The sequence below is a fragment of the Saccopteryx leptura genome, chromosome 8 (assembly GCF_036850995.1).
Source record: "Saccopteryx leptura isolate mSacLep1 chromosome 8, mSacLep1_pri_phased_curated, whole genome shotgun sequence".
In the NCBI taxonomy this organism is placed as follows: domain Eukaryota; kingdom Metazoa; phylum Chordata; class Mammalia; order Chiroptera; family Emballonuridae; genus Saccopteryx; species Saccopteryx leptura.
The window spans coordinates 76,235,967-76,250,612 of NC_089510.1; the positions used below are offsets into that span (position 1 = coordinate 76,235,967).

General features: G+C 37.2%; 1 protein-coding gene and 1 pseudogene across 3 annotated transcripts in view; one reads left to right on the plus strand and one right to left on the minus strand.

Moving 5' to 3' along the window:
- KCNMB2 (potassium calcium-activated channel subfamily M regulatory beta subunit 2) overlaps nucleotides 1–14,646 on the minus strand; it is a 293,224-nt gene that overhangs the window by 236,092 nt on the left and 42,486 nt on the right. The gene's annotated exons all lie outside the window — the stretch shown is intronic.
- The window catches only part of LOC136379550 (general transcription factor 3C polypeptide 6 pseudogene), a 31,417-nt pseudogene continuing 24,580 nt past the window's right edge, over nucleotides 7,810–14,646 (plus strand).

Sequence of the window (14,646 nt, forward strand, 5' to 3'; positions counted from 1 at the left end):
GATAAGAGCTCGAACTAAAAGTATCTGAAATAATAAACTTCTCTGGCCTCCAAGTTAACACAAACAGCATCAAGAATAGCATGTTTTACTCAGTAGGTACCTCAGAGATCATCTACAGCACTCCTACCCCAACTCTACAGACACTATTCTATTTATTAAAAATGAAATTGTAGCAAAGAAACATAAAAATCTCATACCTTTGGTGGCCAGAATATTTGAAATATACAAGTGATGTTTTCAGAGGCCATATTACAGAAAAGGAGTCACATGAAAAAAAGAAAAGGGCTTTGGTGTACATTAGAAGCTCTGGGGATCATGCTAGCAAGATGGGTCTTTTTTTTTGTTTTTGTTTTTGTTTTTGTTTTTTAGTAAGAGGAAGAGAGAGAGAGTTAGAGAGGAAGAGACAGGAACAGACAGGAAAGGAGAGAGATGAGAAGCACCAACTCTTAGTTGTGACACTTTAGTTGTTCATTGATTGCTTCTTCATACCTGCCTTGACGTGGGGACTCCAGCTGACCCTTTGCTGAAGCCAGTGACTTTGACTGGACTCAAACCAGTGACCTCGGGCTTCAAGCCAACAACCTTTTGGGCTCAAGCCAGCAACTGTGGGGTCATGTCTATGATCCCACGTTCAAGCTGGGGACCCCACGCTCAAGCTGGTGGTCCACACTCAAGCCGGATGAGCCTGCACTAAAACCCGTGACATCGGGGTTGTGAACATGGGTCTTCAATGTCCCAGCCAACACTCTATCCACTCTGCCACCACCTGGTCAGGCAAGATGGGCTCTTCTTGTAGAGATTCTGAGATCAGTAGGAACCTTCTGATTTTTTAGGAACTCTAAAAAATGCCTTTCTTCCCTGATGCTATGTACCACACGTTAAACATGACTTAAATAAAACAAAACACGCAGGCACAATCGTTTACCAGAACACATTGACCTTCCAGGACTATAACATTACCCAGATTTTAAGCTGACAGATACTACTTAAAAAAACAAAACTAATTTATTAACATCTCTATTTATGGAAAATATACATAGACCATCATGATCATGAACCCTTCATGGGTGATGACAACATTACATGATAATTACATATCCAGCTATACCTTTTCCAGAAATTAAATATTGAGCTCTCCTAATTTGAACACATTTCCCATTTCATTCCTTATGAAAGTCTGAGATAAACTTAACATCCAACAATGTCTGTGTCCTCAATCAGCCTCTGCCTCAGGAAGCCAGAGGTGCACACTGATTTGAGGGAGGCAGAGGCTGATCAGTATTATGTGCCATCTAGAACTCTCCAGAATCTTAGATAATGTGGTCAGACAATGCCTTCCAAAATGCTGAGAGTTGAGAGCGAGAGATCACAAATTATGTAGTCTATTATGATGCACCTGATGGTGTGATTTTGATAATTCAGGCCCTTCATAAATAATTTCCAGCAAAAGAAAAGAGAATAAAAGAAAAAAAAAGGCCCTGTGAGAAATGATATATGCTACAGATGTTAGGGGGGTGCATTTTTTGGCTTTGCATGAAATACACAAACTTGAATTGGGTTATCATGAAAGAGATTGCATCGGGTAAAAACAGACTTTAGACGTCATCTAATTCAGTAATTTTTGCCAAAAAAATTAGCTGCAGAATCCTTTATTCAACCAGCATTTTATATAGAAACCTCAAATATAAAAAGGTTAAGTTCTGAATGAAGCCAGATGGAGGGAAAGACTGACTCAATCCTCTCAACATGCCGACTGACAGTGCTGATGTTCCATATCAGAGCCCGGGTTTCAAAGGAGAGACAGAGATTGCCACGTCCTCCCAGGAAGGTCCAGGGCTGAGTAAAAGAAACAGCTTTGGAAGCAGAAGCCACATGCTTTTCATTTTGTATACCTTGAAGCTCCCTGAGTACTGGTTATGGTTCTAGAAACAGAACGAATGCCAAAGAAGGGGAAAGCAATGAAAATCTGGTGATCTGTGCAACTCAAAGACTGGGGTGTGAAACTCACATCAGCTCTTTCTGTTGGCAGAGCCATATATGTATATATCGACTCCTCAGATTTTTATTGATTTTACCCATTGTATACTGATTGTATGTGGAGAAGTTTGAGATTTTTCTCAGGTGGTACTCAGATCAGTGGGACTGACTGTGGGAGAATGAGAATGACTTTAGATGAAGACCCATCAAAAGGTGATTCATGAGATATTAGCCTCTTTTCTGTTCTAGATTGTACAGTTTTTTATAAATTACCTCGGCAAAATTATGAAGTAATTTTCTTTCAGTCACTAATTTTATGTTCATCGTTTTTTAGTGGCTCACAAAATATAGAACAATTTGAAATCAAGTTAGTAGATTTGCTTTTTCTGGCATTCAAATAAAGACTAAGAAGTCCCTCTGTGTGGAGGATAAAGAATATACCTGTCCTCTTCCAAAATTATATGTGCAGTGTGATTTTAACTCCAATTTAAAGAGGATGAAAATATTAGATGAAAGTAGGGTGGCCGAGGGCTTGGACACTGAAATCACAAGTGCTGTGTTCACCAATCACAAGCTGTGTGACTGGGCACGTTACTAAACTACTCTGTGTCATAGTTTTAACTATAGATGAGAAGTAAGAATAGTACTTATTTCACACTATTGTGAAAATTAAACAAGATAATACTTAAAGTTCTTGGTGAAGTGCCAAGAAAAGCTTGGCACTTCAATCTTTTAATAAAAACCTTGAAAGCTCTTAATAAATGTCAACTACTATTATTTCCAAGCACTGGGACAGTGGGTGATTTTTCACCCCTCAGTCTCCTCCCCTATTTTATGTTATGTTATGACAGAAAATAAAATTATAATTACAAACCAAAAAAAAAATATCTACTTTTGAAAATTGATAATTTGGTAATTTTGCAAAGCTCTTCTCTTTCCTAAATCCAACATCAAACAAAATGATGTTACATATTTAAATGTTATAGTATATTTATGAAAGGAAAGAAATAGATGGGGCTAAGGGACAAATAAAATTGCTGCACCTACTCTTCTTGAAAATACCTATTATCTCTTCTTTCCTCTTTTCTTTGTCTCAGTGATCTTTTAGCACCAAACAAGAGAGAGAGGAAAGAAGAGTAAAAGGAAGAATGAGCAATGTCAGGTGCAATTTCTCTGCTTAAACTTACCAAATTGCAATGGACTGACATTTTAATCTCATGCCAACCATCCTGTCTCACTATCACACATTTGAGCCAGTAATTTTTAGTGTACGGATATGGAAACACACCTAACTTGATCTCATCTCTTGTAGGTAAGATCCCAAGGTCATGATGAACAATTTAAAATGTTATGACTTTCTTTGAGGCTTCTTGCTTTAGAGGGTGGCAGCATGAAGTTCTGTGACCAAACTGTCATGTCCTGCCACTCTAACCAATTAACCAGCAAGTATTTATTGAATGGCTAGTCTGGACCCAGGTTACAAAACTCTGACCTGAATGGGCCACTGCAGCTCCCTGTAGACTCACACTGTCTCTTTTCAGGTGTACGTAGACCCTGGCTGAGCTCAGCTCAAAGAGGGCTGTAGCCTGAGTCCCTGGATGTATGGCTGTCTCTGGGCCACCACGCCTGATTCCCCGTGCGGATTGGAGGCGGATGTCTGTGGAATGTGGAGGCACAGTCCTTTTGAATGTTGGTACAACTTCTGCGTTGGAATGAGAGCTCAGGTAGAACTAAGCATGCTGGAAAATGAGTGATTCTTAGTGTTTCTGTCAGGAATCTGGTGTCTGTCAGAAAATCGGCTACTGACGTGACTGGAGGAATTGGAAGGGAAAGCTGAGCTGTTGGAATGTTGCAGTGAAAACTTATGACATTTGTTTCCTAATGACCTTATATTTTAAATAATTTTCTTTTTAGATAAACTTACTTTTTTATTTCATGAAAGGATACATTTATTTTCGTAAGGCAATAGATGATATTTAAGGAAAACCTAACCTAAATAAATACGTAGTGTTTGATTTGAGCCTGAGGGGACTCACATAACTCGTATCAGCGCTCTTCAGCCACTTGGTAGTTGGGTTATCTGAGTATTTATTAACTTTTGAGCACTTTCTATGTGCCAAGCCCTGTGCTACATGTTTTATATTCATGATCTCATGAATTATTCCCCATAGTTCTTTGCATAAATCCTCACGTTTGCTCCACAAAGAGCCTGAGGCTTTGAGTAATGCAGTAATTGCTGATGGGCCTATAAGAGTACTATGATTCTGGGGAGTTGAGCCTCTGTGTCTTCAAATGTGAGATAAACGTAGCAGCTATTCTCAGGGTGCTTGTCATGAGTCAAGATGTATATGCACAGACACACATATGTATATAAGTGTCTGTGTGTATATATAATTATAAATTCAAAAAATATATATACACACATATATATGTATATATGTCTGTTTCTGGTATAAAATAAACATTTAATAAATAGCATTATTTTAATAGGTGTCTTCTTTCTCAAAGACTCAGTTTGCTTCTATAGAGAAGCATGTGGTGAGAAATAGATGAAGAAGCTTTTATTTGACATTTGTAACATAACATTTGTAACATATTTATAGGCAGAGTCTCAATTACTTTCTGCCATCTCCTTGTTTAGAAGTTCCTGGAAATCATTTGTTGTTTCCTAATTAGTTAAATAATTATTCACTGGTAGGATTCTTTTGCTTTTACTTGGGTAATGGTGGCAGAAGTTTTTGAATTTTTATTTATTTGTTTATTTATTATTTACTTATTTGTTTTATTTTTAGCACAAGAGAAAGAGAGATAGAGGACAGAGAAAGAAAGACAGAAATAGAGAGAGATGAGAAACATCAAATCATAGTTGTGGTACCTTAGTTGTTCATTGATTACTTTCTCATATGTGCCTTGACCAGGCGGCTTCAGCCAAGCCAGTGACCCCTTGTTCAAACCAGTGACCTTGGGCTCAAGCCAGCAACCTTGGGCTTTAGCCAATGACCTCTGGGTTCAAGCCGGTGACCATGGTGTCATGTTTATGATCCCACACTCAAGAGTTGAAGGACTTTTTTTTTTTTTTTTTTGTATTTTTCTGAAGCTGGAAACGGGGAGGCAGTCAGACAGACTCCCGCATGCACCCGACCAGGATCCACCTGGCACGCCCACCAGGGGGCAATGCTTTGCCCATCCGGGGCATTGCTCTGTCGCGACCAGAGCCACTCTAGCGCCTGGGGCAGAGGCCAAGGAGCCATCCCCAGCACCCGGGCCATCTTTTGCTCCAATGGAGCCTTGGCTGCAGGAGGGGAAGAGAGAGACAGAGAGGAAGAAGAGGGGGAGGGGTGGAGAGGCAGATGGGCGCCTCTCCTGTGTGCCCTGGCCGGAATCGAACCTGGGACCTCCACACGCCAGGCCGATGCTCTACCACTGAGCCAACCGGCCAGGGCCGAGTTGAAGGACTTTTTAACCCCTCATTCAACTCTTGTAATCAAGGTCACATCTCCTGGCCTGTGATGATGCTTGCTACTTGCCATCTTCCTGGGGGGTCAGGCAGAGTCACCTGGACACTTCCCATGAAAGATCACTAGAAAATGTAGTCAACCACCAAAGCCTGTTTACTGAAGAAGAAACAGAAATTTTCATCTACCTTCTATTTCCCAACCCTTCCCAGGCTTTAGCTAAGGCTGAAAGAATTCATCGCTGCTGGTAAAGTTATTAGAGGTTGTTATCTTTTAAAAATGGTTTAACAAAGGCTTTTCTTAGTAGATAGAAAAATACAGCACAAACCCCAAAGAAGTTAACACCCATACAACATCAGCAGAGGAATCGATAAGCAGAACAATGGAGCAGGGTAGGGCTCCCTCCGTCCCAGCTACCATGTTTATATGATGAATGTGGCATTTCAAATCAGTATCGAAAGGAGAGACTATTGTATTATACTCATATAGAGAAAAATAAAAAAGATATTTATCTGACATCATCTAAAACAAATTCCAGGTAGATTAAAATTCTAAACACAAAAATCCATATTGCCTTAGAAAAAGGATATGAGTGATTTTATAATCTTGACATCAAACCTGAAACCATAAGGGAAAAAACTGGCATATCTGACTATAAAAATTAAAAACTGTGACACAAATATATGTAAATAGTAAAAAATATTCAAGAGCATGTTAACAATGATTACTTCTAGTGAAGGTAATGCAAAGGACATGTAGTCACATATTATTGGGCTTCTAAAAAGTTAAAAAGAAATATGTTTAGAAAATATATTTGTGTGCCATGATCTATCAGTCTATCTGAAAAAAATATAGGGTAGGATCGGTAACTATTACACAATTTTGCCTTGTAAGAGCTCTACTTATTTTACTAGTATTTATTTTTTATCTTTGGTAATGTGCTTCTGAAAAAGCCCACATCTCCTACCCCTTTCTCATCTTCTGAGAAAGATTATAATAGAACTGACAGTCTTCAAAAATTGACTTTTAAAAACCCAGGAATTATTTTAAGCTGAAATACAGTGTTGACTAAAATAGTCTATTCTCAGACTCTGTTTGATGTGTAACCACATTTATTAATATTTTTTTCTTTCCCATGACATATCACAAAATTTCTTTTTAATTAATATCTCTTTTGGTGTTTGCACTGGAAATTATTTCCGTCTCCTATTTAGGGCAGGAGAAAAGGAGGGGTGGAGACAACTTAGAATTCTTCTAGTCAGATCCCCCATTCCAAAATCGAACTCTCTCCACAAACCCCTTCTTCCACGAATGTGCCCACATCAGCAGCCACCGTTAGTGTGAACAAGGCAAAGAGCATGGAGCAGAGAAACAGCCGGAAGGGGAGCTTTGGCTTCACACCCTGAAATCTTATGATAGTTTATGTGCCACTCTACCATACAGGAAAAAAAGCCAATTAAAGATAGTTTTATAAAAGGCCTTATTTCCTGGTTGGGACTTCTGTTCCACCATACGAACAAAGTAATAAACTCACATGGCAGTGCTGGAACATTTATGAGAATGAATCATTCCTAAATTATTAACCCACATTATCATATAAATGATCACTTTTGCTTCCTCTCCCAATAGTGCTATAATCTCTAATTAAGCAGTTTATACATGTTTAAACGAGACTACAGTGCCCCAGAAAACGAGCATTATATTGCTTTAATAATAAAAATGCAAAATTATTCAGGCAGCTTTCATTGGATGCTTAAGGCTCTGAATCAAGTCCCAGTCAGTCCACCCTATATCTGTAAGAAAAACAAATCAGACAGGATGCTGAATGTAGTGCAGTATGACGTGTCCGGGCTTGGCATATTCAAAGACCCAGATCAAATTGCAGACAATGAAACCAATCCTCAGTCTCTGACCCTCTCTTCTTCCCAACCCTAAAAAGTCCTCCTATAGGAATCTGTGTTTCTAGAATAGAAAATAAGTGAAAATAATGATCCTACCTTTGATGCATGGTGGACAATTAAAAAGAAGTTCTCTAGTCTAGTGAGAAAATGGCTAATTTAATGGGTTTAACTTAAGTGATGCAGATTGGTTCTGTGGAAAAAAAGAGAAAGAAATGACCCTGAGGGGGAGAAACAGATCTTCATAAATTTCATCATGCATCATGTGGGACAAAAGAGCCATTAAAATTAGAGTTTGTACAAGTGTATTAGGATGATGCTGTTTTCCACAGTTCCACCAAAGTCTTTAAAACCACAAGCACTTTTAGAGCTGATAATTGCCTGGAGAGATAATCTGCTTTCTGTTCACTGCAGAGTAAGTGATGGTGAGAGGATTCTGTCCAGAGAGTTTTAATTGGCCCAAAAGCCTTACTCGGATGATGATCCTTCCTCCGTGGACACCTCCATCAAAAAGAGCCCTGCTGCTAGATCTGAAAATGTTGGCAGACAAACACTCCTTATTAGAAGTAAGGACATTGTGGAAAGATGCACACAAATACAATATACAAACAATGGCTCTGCCTTGGATGGTTTCTGTTTGTTTGTTTTGGGAAGATCACGATGGAGGGAGGTATTCCAGTCTTTTGCCAATGGAACACAGCAGGTGTAAGAATCAACTTGCCCTGTTAGCAAGGGTGCATTTGAGTGGGTCCTGCCTATTTGATGTTAATATATGTAGTAGAAATCTATTTGGTGAAAAATCAAGAAATAGGGATAATCTTTGGGTCCAGGAGAGGGAAGGAGGGAGAAAGGACATAGAGAGCGTGTCTGAGGCTGAGCCAACTCTCTCCTGTAACATCAGAACAGAAGGTGCCAAAGGCAGAGTGCTCTGCAGTGTCTTCCAACAAGCCTCACAAACTGATCTTAGTTTATAAATGTAAGACTCCTCTAATAGTCCAACCTTGGACAAATTTCTCGTTCTTGTTCAGGGATTTTTATGGTAGACAGTAGGCTACTCTGGAGCCACTCAACATGTCCTTTGGCTGGGATGCAGAAGCCATGAGCCACCTCTTTCATCACCTTCTTAAAGCAAAGGCTCTAACCCATCAGCCAGCACAACCTCCTGGCTAAGTTATCTTTTGTTTTCTGTGCATCTCCTTTGTTCTCTTGCAGAAGTTGGATATCACAAAGTATTGCAGAAATAATGCTGTTTCTGGTTAGATACTCAGTGATTTCAACTCTGATTTTCCCAGCCTCTGGGGGCAGATGGTTTAATCAGGAGAAACCCAGGGTTCTGCTCTCCTCCTACCATTGTGTCATTTTCAGCCATGAGGGCAGGTAATTATAATATTATGGAGGGGAGTGAATAGTCTGTTTGGAAACTCAAAGAAACGAGTCACTAACTTTGCCTAGTTCCTTCTTTCCCTTAGTGTCTCAGAGTTTTCTAAGTGTTTTTATGCCCATTACATCAAAATTCTTCATGAAGAAAATAGGGTAGACATTATTTTTACTTTTATAAATGAGGATTCTGAGCCTTAGCAAGGTTAAGTAACTTTCCAGGATTACACAGCTAGTAACGTTAGCCTTGAGAAGAAAATTTATCTTCTGCTTCCAAATTCTATCTTCTTGATAGATGTTAAACGTTCCAGCAGTGCCATGTAACTTTATTACTTTGCCGGTATGGTGGAATAGAAGTTCCAGTCAGGAAGTGAGGCCTTCTATAAAACTATCATAGTGAAATATCCAATCAAAGGCAAATGATTATTTAACATTTTATGACTCAGTCATATTTGAAAATAATAGTTCAAATTTTTGAAATGAGTATTTATGACCACATAAAATCATCTTCAATTACTGAATTAGTTTTTGATAAATTCTCATAGAAACTGAAACTTACCATTATTGAGTTTCCTTTTGATATTTGTATAACTTAATTCTGATTTAGATGAGAAAAGAAAGATTTAGCCAATAGTTAATATAAGATTAGCCAATAATTGTAGTGTAATTGCTTACATTACCTTGTGAAATAAAAATAGTAAGTGGATCATATTTTAAATATCCAATTATCCTGTACATATAATAGTAATTTTATAATAGCTTTTATTTCCGAGACAAGCATTTTAATATGTATTAATAACTTTATGTTAGCCATTTTTCCATCAAGTAAATAATGTGTACTTTAAGACTGCTCATTTGAAGTTCTAAGCCGTGCGTTATACTGAACTTAAAGCACATTATTTCTCTTTTCTTCTATAATTACACAGAGAGAAATTATTTCATTTTGAATGAGTGCTAAGATTACTGAGTTTTTATTTTGATGTCTCAAATTTTACATCATCTCTTCCAATTATAAACTTTATCATTGAGAAGCTGGGTTTCAAAAAAGTTAAAGAACTTGTTTATTTATGGTCACTCAACTATTTAGTGATACAAATAGTATTTATTCCAGGTATTTTGCCTGTACCATGATCTTTCCCCCAAAAACTTATTGTTTAGTTTTTATAAATGTATGTTTAGATAAAATCATATAAACAAGACAAAGTAGTCTTATTTTTGGACTGTCTAAAAGAGACATAGAAAAGTGAATGTAGAATAAAAGTTCATTTTGCAGAAAAAATTTTTTAGTGTAAATTAACTTGTGAAGATGAATTATTGATGGATGTGGGAAGAAGTTCATCAGAAAATGTGATGTGGCCCTCGCCAGTTGGCTCAGCGGTAGAGTGTCAGCCTGGTGTGTGGATGTCCTGGGTTTAATTCCCGGTCAAGGCACAGGGGAGAAGTGCTTATCTGCTTCTCCACCCTTTCCCCTCTTGCTTCTGTCTCTTTTTTTTCTCTCTCTTTCCCTACTGCAGCCATGGCTCAATTGGAACAAGTTGACCCCAGGTGCTGAGGATGGCTCCATGGCCTCCACCTCAGGTGCTAGGGAGAGAGCTTGGTTGCTGAGCAACAGAGAGTCCCCCCCAGATGGGCAGACCATCGCCCCCTAGTGGGCTTGCTGGGTGGATCTTGGTCAGGATGCATGTGGGAATCTGTCTGTGCCTCCCCTCCTCTCACTGAATAAAAAAACAAAAGAAAAACAAAAAACAAAAATAACGTGATCTATTGAATGATATCTACCTGTGTTTGTACTACTAGATGATCCATAATCAAGTAATTACATGATGATATGTATAATGAGAAAGTAATTAAAATATTTTAGTCATGCCACTGATCTGATTTTATCTGAGTTTAGGATGATGTAGAAAAGGTGACAGAACTTGGGAATGTAACCTTAAATTGGGAAACACTTCTGACAAAACATTATATTTTATGATATATAGCTGTGGAAATTACAATGTAGTTAAGCTAAATAAATGGTGAAGTGACAGGATTTGGTTTATAAGTAATGTTCCAAAAGGAATGACAGCTACATATTGTAGTCATTTTTAAATTACTTACAATTTCCAAAAAGTGAGATTAGTCGATGCCTATCTGGCTGGGATTCAATGTCCTTCCCTTCACTCTAAATTATTTATACTAGTAATAATTTCTTCTTTATATCTAAAATTATTTTATATCCTTTATTTCAAATTGGTATTTACTCTCAGTAGTCACTATCAGTAAATCATTTCTTAGTATTACTAGATCATCATGGATTTATGCTTTTATGTTTGTAAGATAATTAAAAAAATCTTGTATATTGTATTGTATATTCACTAGCCAAAGTTAAGTCTCCTTTCATCACCATTTATCCTCCCTTTACATTCTTCTACCTCTCCCATCCTTTTTTTTTCTTCTGGTAATCACCATAATGTTATCTGTGTCTATGAATTTTTTGTTTTTATTTTTATTTTCTTGCTTATTCTATTTATCACTTTCACCTAGCCCCCAACTTCCTCCCCTCTAACAGCTGTCAGTTTGTTTTCTATACTAAGTTAATTCTTCAAAACTCATAATAGCAAGTACATATTTTTTAAACTTGATATGTTAATTTAAAACTTGTTTGAAATGAGAACTGGTATGATAACTAAGCAGCCTTGACAGATTTTACTTATAGTATTATGACATAACCCCCTAGGACACTACATCACTCACTGCTCCTCTACTAACAGGCTAGCTCTTACTTCTCTAACCACACACCAAAGTTAGCACCTCCTCTCTGGCCACTCCCAATCATTCTTATATACATATATTTTGATATTTTCATAGCATTGATCACCAGCTAAATTTACCATGCTTGTCTATTGTCTTACTTTTATTATTATCTCTCCCAACTGGAATGAAAGCATCACAAAGACATGGACTTCAACAACAAAAAATCTTGTTCACATTGTATCACCTAGCATACAGAACAATGGGTGGTGATTGAATGAATAAATAAATGTGTGAATGAAAGAGAAAAACTAAACTGTCACATCTTGAACCACATGACCATTTTCTCCTTATCAAAGTTGGTTGGACAATGGTCAGTCACCTGACTCAAGGGCAGCCAATCCTTAAGCTCAACAGGGATGTCTGATTGGTCTGATATGACAAAGATGTATGTATCTTTAAAAATAAATGGGCAGCCCTAAGGTAGAGCCTGAGGCCAGGGTGGGTAAGGAGAAGTGAAATATACAGGAGAAATACTTATAAAGCAGATAGAGAATAGATAAATAAAGGAGATAGAGAACTCGTGGTTTCAGTGAGAGGAAGAGGAGTCCCATGAAGAGCTAAACTGAAATGGTGGACACCATCAGTGAAGAAGCCATGCTGTCTAGATTCTTCTGCAAACTTAATCCCAAACAAGCTTCTACTCTGGTTCTTTCTCCAGGAGGACCTGTTATACCTGGCATCTTGTCTCCTTGTCTGTATTTTGTATATCCTTGGTTTCTGTGCCCTTGGTGGATTCTAAAGTGTCTAATCCAGATATCCATCTTGATGTCTAATTTAGAGTGCAACATTTTCTGTTCTGCTCTTGGAAAATGTCATCATATATTAGAACAAGATTTTACAGTTTGCAGAGTATTTTAATATATATTATGCCATTTGTTCCTGACAGCAATTCTTCTCTATGAAGTGGTTCTTGATTTCCTCTAGGCAGGGAATTTCTCTACACACTTTGATCTCTCCTTTAGCATGATCACAGGCTTTATTTGTGTAAATGTCTTACCTTTGCTACTAGACATGAAACATTTAGAAGGCAGAAATGAAGTCCTGTTTTCTTCATTTTTCACCATGGTTAGTAGCATGTCTCATACAACATTGCTGCTAAATAATATCTTTGTTCAAATGTTGAACTTGTTTTCAAGACAACATGAAGCAATTCCACAAACTGATTGTACAGTACTTATTAGACTGAATTTGACCTTAACTTATAATATTGTCTCAGTGAGGTTCTTCAGATTTGATGATTGCTTTTCTTGCCATGTAAGTAGTATTCAAAAAATTGAGTCTGAAGTTAATAAGGTCAATATCCTATGAGATTCTCAGTTGCTTCAAAAATCCTGGAATTTCACTTTGTTTCATCTTGCTATTTTATTTTTAAAGATGCAGAACTAAAGAGGGGGGGATGAAAAGCATACCAATAAGCAAAATGCACAAGATTATAAGTCTTGCTCAAGGGCAGTAAAGATAGCAGTAGAATTTTGCATAAGATGAATCAATCTCTCTTTTAATTCTCACTAGGTTATAAGGTTCTAAGCAACTACAATATTATATACTGAAGTCATACATTTTAGATCCTTTGGTAATCTTACATTAATATTAGTTAGAATAAAGGAAAAACCAGACAGACATTTGTTCTTTGAATGGGTTTTCCCTTGAATAAAAAGTGAGTGAATTTCTATTTTATTAACTACTCTGTTAAATGGGTATTCATGCATTCATTAATTGTTTAGCAAATATCTATTGAGCCTCTGGTATATCTTGCTATGTACTGTGTTAGGAACAGGAACAATAAAATAAAACATGAAAGAAGACATACAGACAACTGATTACAAAGTCCCATGGTAGGTGCCAAAGTAGAAACTAAAAGTTAACACTAATCTAAATATGCACAAAGGAGAGAATCATTAACCTTGTTTTGTGGAGGAAAGGAAAGATGATCAAATAGTTTTATAAATAGATGCTTGAATTGAGTTTGAAGAAAGATTCAAATTTTCAGATAGAAGAGGCATATAAGAACCTTTCCGAAAGAAAGGAGATACGGACAAAGGCATAGTGATATAAAATGACATGGGCTAAGTCGTTCAGTTTAGCGGGAAGAGAGAGAAGAGTGATGGAGAAGTTTGGAGAGCAAAGGAGGATGGCTTGGAAGGTTGCCCTAAGGAATTTATTCTTTATCTTGAGAGAAAATAGGAGCCATTGGGGTTTTTTAAGAATGAATTAGCAAAGCCAAAGTTTCGCAAAGTGGAAGTTGATTTGGTGAAGGCAGGCTGGGATAAAGAGATGGTTTCTTAAGTTGGTATATGTTGTCAGAGTACTTTACAGCAAATATTACAAGTGAAATAATATTTTACTCTCAATTACAATTATTGTTCTTCACACATATAGCAATTTTACAGTTCAGAATTAAGCATTGTTGGCTAAAACAAGTTTAAGCACATGATTCAATACCATTCCAGACAGTACGTATTGCCTTCCTGTCCCCCTGTCTACCCTTATCTTCTCTTCACTTCAGCAGGAGGAAAATAGTAAAGATGCATTTCAGAATGTATGAATGCATGTGAAAAGAGAGGCAAGTGGGTTATTATCCATCTTCCAGCAGGAGGCATGTCTTGTATGTGTGTCTATAGGTACAAGAGGATTAGTTGTGTAGAACAGGGCTTGAATCAGTGGAATGGGGCTTGAGACCCAGTTCTAGAACACTTAGTTATGTGATTTTGAAAAGTTAATTGATTTCTCTGAGCTTCAGTTTGTTTATTCTTAAAATGGAGTAGTTGATTCCTGCCTTAACTATTTTATAAGGTCACAATAAGAATCCATTAAGTTAATGTTTTAAGCACCAAAGTGCTTAATTTATGCAGGTTTTCAAAATAAGAGATCATAAAACATACCAAAATGCTTAAGTACAAATATCTACTTCAGAAAATATCTTACAATCTCTAGGCTCACACCTCTCTGATTTGTTTCCTACTGTAAATTGATGTACAAATGTAAGAATTTATTTTTAACTAGTGATGATGGTGTCTAAGTTGAAAATTTTACCATTATTAATATTATACAATGATTATTTCTCTAAGAAAATAGGGCATTTTTTTAAGGACTAATTGTACGGAATAAATTCTGAGGGAAGGTGGTTGGATCAGTGTGTATTG